Raw genomic sequence first — 5000 nt, 5'->3', positions numbered from 1 at the left:
CGGCCGCGGGGTAGACCTGCTGTCGGCCGGCCGCCGGGGTAGACCTGCTGTCGGCCGGCACCCTGGGTAGACCTGCTGTCGGTTGGCCGCCGGGGTAGACCTGCTGTCGGCCGGCCGCGGGGTAGACCTGCTGTCGGCCGGCACCCTGGGTAGACCTGCTGTCGGCCGGCCGCGGGGTAGACCTGCTGTCGGCCGGCACCCGGGTAGACCTGCTGTCGGCCGGCCGCGGGGTAGACCTGCTGTCGGCCGGCCGCGGGGTAGACCTGCTGTCGGCCGGCACCCTGGGTAGACCTGCTGTCGGCCGGCAGCCGGGTAGACCTGCTGTCGGCCGGCCGCAGGGGTAGACCTGCTGTCGGCCGGCGGCCGGGGTAGACCTGCTGTCTGCCGGCACCCGGGGTAGACCTGCTGTCGGCCGGCCGCCCGGGTAGACCTGCCGTCGGCCGGCCGCGGGGTAGACCTGCCGTCGGCCGGCCGCCGGGGTAGACCTTCTGTCGTCCGGCACCCGGGGTAGACCTGCCGTCGGCCGGCCGCCGGGGTAGACCTGCCGTCGTCCGGCCGCCGGGGTAGACCTGCCGTCGGCCGGCCGCCGGGGTAGACCTGCCGTCGGCCGGCCGCCGGGGTAGACCTGCCGTCGGCCGGCCGCCGGGGTAGACCTGCCGTCGGCCGGCCGCCGGGGGAGAGCCGCTGTCGGCCGGCGGGCCGCCGCGGGACGCGTCGAGCGGCCCGCCCCTCTCGGCCTGAGCGCGTCGCCGCCTTCGTGTCTCCCCGAGAGGGAAGGAGGGAGCCCTCAGAAGCCGGCGGCGCTCCCTCCCCCGTCCGGGCGCGAGCAGACGGCGGCCCCGCCGCCGCCTCGGTTTCTGCCCGCCCGGCTCGATCGGCGGGGCCGCCGTCCGCCTGCAGGTTTCGGCGGGGCCGGCCGGGGGCCGAGCGGGAAGGAAGCCGCCGTGGGCGCGAAAGCCTCCGAGAGAGCGCCGGCGAGAAAGCTTCCTCGGAAAGGGAGGGCGCCGAGGCTCAGGCCGCCGGCGGCCCCGTCGGCCCGCTCCTCAGCCCCCGCAGGCGTTGTCGCAGTGCCGAGCGGCCGGCCGCTTGAGGAGGAGCCGCCCGGGGCGTGGGCGGGGAGGGGCCGACGGCGGCGGCCCGAACCGTCGCCCAGCAGGGGGGCGGGCGGGGCAAGCCCGGAAGGAGGTGCCGAGGCAGGGTGACGTCGGAGGGCGGGGCCGCCGGGCCGGCATCGCCCGCCCAGCAGGGGGCGGGGAAAAGCCCGGAAAGGCGCCGCCGCGGGAGCGGCGGTTCCGTGCCCGGGCCCCGCACGCCTCGGCGGCGAGCCCCCGGAGGCGGGCCCGGGGCCAAAGACCTCCGCGGACCGCCGAAGAGCCGGCCGCCCGCCCGCCCGCTCGCCGCTTCTGCCGGCGATTCGAGTCGAGTCACGCCGGGGGCCGGCGTCTTTCTTCCCGCCGCGTCCCACCGCACCCTCCCGCCCGCTTCCTTTCCCCCGCTGTCCGCCCCCAGGTCCCGCCGGCTGGCCGGTGCCGCTTCTGCTCCCCGCAGGCGTGGCGGGGACGCCCCGCGGCCGGTCGAGCGCGTCGGCAGGCCGGGCGCGGGCCGCGAGCCGCCCGTCGGCTCGGCTGGGAGGCGTCCGGCCGCGCACGCAGGAACGGAAATGGGATGGGCCGAGAATTTCGGATCCCGGCGAAGCGTTGGTGTTCCGCCCCGACGCGAGAGCCGTCCTTTCGGGAAAAAGACGAAAGAAGAAGGGAAGGGGTGGGTGCGCGTGTGGCCGTGGGTGAGGGCGTGTGCCTGCGTGCCTGCGTGCGTGAAAAAAAGCAAAATAAAGCAACGGTCAAAAATACGCCTCGGTCTAGGGAGCGGCAATATCGGGAGGGACGGGGCCGCCGAAGCTACCCGACGGCCGAGGGGCGCACAGGTCGGTCTCCCGCCTCCGGGGCAGGCCGCCGCCGCCGCCACCGCCGCCGCCGGGCACGGCGTCAGAAGCCGCAGGGGGCGGCCGGCGCGGAGGCGGCCGACAGGACTACCCCGGTGGCGGGCGGCCCCGGGAGGTTGGGTCCACCCAGGGCCGGGGCCGCCTGACAGGCCTGGCCCGGTGGCGGGACACGAGGCAAATTTCAGCGGGGTACCCTTGTCTCCCGGACGGGGAAGACCTGCTGCCCGTGGTCGGGGCAGCCCTGCTGTCCCAGGTCGGGGTAGACGTGTTGTCCCAGGCCGGGGTAGACCTCCTGTCCGCGGTCGGGGTAGACCTGGTGTCCCGCGGTCGGGGTAGACCTGCTGTCCCAGGTCGGGGTAGACGTGTTGTCCCAGGCCGGGGTAGACCTGCTGTCCCAGGTCGGGGTAGACGTGGTGTCCCCCGGTCGGGGTAGACCTGCTGTCCGCGGTCGGGGTAGACGTGTTGTCCCAGGCCGGGGTAGACCTGCTGTCCGCGGTCGGGGTAGACGTGTTGTCCCAGGCCGGGGTAGACCTGCTGTCCGCGGTCGGGGTAGACGTGTTGTCCCCAGGCCGGGGTAGACCTGCTGTCCGCGGTCGGGGTAGACGTGGTGTCCCCCGGTCGGGGTAGACCTGCTGTCCGCGGTCGGGGTAGACGTGTTGTCCCCCGGTCGGGGTAGACCTGCTGTCCGCGGTCGGGGTAGACGTGTTGTCCCAGGCCGGGGTAGACCTGCTGTCCGCGGTCGGGGTAGACGTGGTGTCCCCCGGTCGGGGTAGACCTGCTGTCCGCGGTCGGGGTAGACGTGGTGTCCCCCGGTCGGGGTAGACCTGCTGTCCGCGGTCGGGGTAGACGTGTTGTCCCCCGGTCGGGGTAGACCTGCTGTCCGCGGTCGGGGTAGACGTGTTGTCCCAGGCCGGGGTAGACCTGCTGTCCGCGGTCGGGGTAGACGTGGTGTCCCCCCGTCGGGGTAGACCTGCTGTCCGCGGTCGGGGTAGACGTGTTGTCCCCCGGTCGGGGTAGACCTGCTGTCCGCGGTCGGGGTAGACGTGTTGTCCCAGGCCGGGGTAGACCTGCTAGCCCAGGTCGGGGTAGACGTGGTGTCCGCGGTCGAGGTAGACCTGGTGTCCGCGCCGGCTCTGGAAGTTCACCAAGGGGTCGCTGTTTTCAGCTGCCTCCAGTTACGTCATGCTAGGAGGCGGCTAGCGCCGCCGCTTTGCCCCGGTCACGTACGCTACGGTCACTTGCAGGCATCGGCGGCCTCGGACACGTATCTCCGTATTATGGGAGCGAGGTAACGGGTCGTCTCCCCCAGGCTGCTACCGTGCCTGTGTCCTCCGGAGGCGAAGCTACGGGCCGGCCGCCCGGCCGGTCGCCGGCGCTGAGCTCAGAGAGAAACGAAGGGGAGAGCCGCCGGCCAGGGAGGCCCGAGAGAGAAACCGAGAGTGTGCCGCCTCGGCGGGACCGAGTCGCGGGGCTCGTCCCGCTTCCCGTGCTACCCATCGTGCCGGTGGGGCAGCTTTGTTTGCCAGGCCGAGGAGGCGTCGTTGCCGCTGCTTGCCCAGAGAGAGAAGGGAGTGTGTTGCCGCCTCGGCGGGACCGAGTCGCGGGGCTCGTCCCGCTTCCCGTGCTACCCATCGTGCCGGTGGGGCAGCTTTGTTTGCCAGGCCGAGGAGGCGTCGTTGCCGCTGCTTGCCCAGAGAGAGAAGGGAGTGTGTTGCCGCCTCGGCGGGACCGAGTCGCGGGGCTCGTCCCGCTTCCCCCGTGCTACCCATCGTGCCGATGGTGGGGGGGGCCAGCTTGTCGTGATGCCGAGGAAGCGTGTGCTGCTTGCCCAGAGAGAGTGTTGCCGCGCGGGCGGCCGAGGCGAGAAGGGAAGGGCGTGGAGGAGGCAGAGAAGCCGCAGGCGGGTCCCCCCCGCTCTGGTCGTGCTGCTGCCGATTCCGGTCCAGTCCCGCCTCCCTCCCTCCCGCCCCAGCCCTGGGGCGGGGAAGCGAATGCCGGTGGCTGGCGGGCGAGGCGGCGGCGCCTCGTCCCTTATGTGCTCGGCCTTAAGCCGGGGGGCCCCCCTCGGCGGGGTGCAGTTTTTTTTTTTGTTTTTCGGCTGCCGGTCTCGGTGGGCCACGGTGTGGGCCCGGCAGCCGGGGGCAGACGTCGGCCGGGGGCGCCTCTGTCTAACCGTTGCTCGAGCTTCGTTCGAGGCTTTACCACCCCACCCCCGGCCCGTCCCCGAAGACCGGGTTGTGTCCCCCGCCCCGAGTTGTTGTGGCCCTCGTTCCCCCTTCCTCGGCCTTAAGCCGGGGACCCGCGCTTTTGCGGGCGGAATTTGTTTCAGGGGCGGCGGCCGGCCGCGGTGGCCGGCCCCGCCCGCGTGCGGACACCCGAACGCGACGGGGAAAAATGCCCCCGGGCCGAGAGAGAGAGAGATGGCGCGGGCGAGGCGGCGGCGCCTCGCCCTTCCTCAGTTGTCGTGGCCGGTGCGGACCGAGCCACCGTGGCCCGGCGGGCTGGGTTGCGAACGGGGTCCCCGCTTCGTTTTCTTTCGCTCGTAGGCGTGCGGGGCAGAGCGTGGGGGTCTGCCCGCCCGGTCTCCTCCGTATTTTCTGGGGGTGTGAGGGCTTTCTGCCCGCCGCTCCCTTTTGCGGCCCTAAGCCGCGGCACCGAGAAAAAGCCAAGCGTCCGCAGAGGCGTGCGGGCCCCGCCCCCAAGCGAAAAGCGAAGGGGCAGGGAGAAAAACCTCGTGGTGGCGGTGGTGTCGTTGGGGAGTGAGAGGCGCGGGCCTCGCCCCCACCCCCCATCCCCGGGCCCGCGGCCCCCGTGGCTAGCACGGGTCCTGCGACGCGCCATGTGCCTTCTTCTTATCGTTTTTTTCTGCTCCTGGTTTGCCGTTTCCCCCCCGGTTTTTTTTTTTTTTTGGTTTTGTTTTTTTCCGGGGGATGGAAAAAAAAAAGCCGATCGCCGCGAGGCCGGGCGCTAAAGCCGGGTTTGGGGGGGCCCCGTGGCCTCTCGCGGTCGGTGGCAAACTTTTTTTGTCGCACGCTTTCCCGGATGGGTTCCCCTCGGG

This window comes from Cyanistes caeruleus, unplaced genomic scaffold (genome assembly GCF_971803275.1).
Source record: "Cyanistes caeruleus unplaced genomic scaffold, bCyaCae1.hap1.1 HAP1_SCAFFOLD_144, whole genome shotgun sequence".
In the NCBI taxonomy this organism is placed as follows: Eukaryota; Metazoa; Chordata; class Aves; order Passeriformes; family Paridae; genus Cyanistes; species Cyanistes caeruleus.
The sequence above is the reverse complement of the archived record's forward strand: the minus strand, read 5'-3'. Positions refer to the sequence as shown.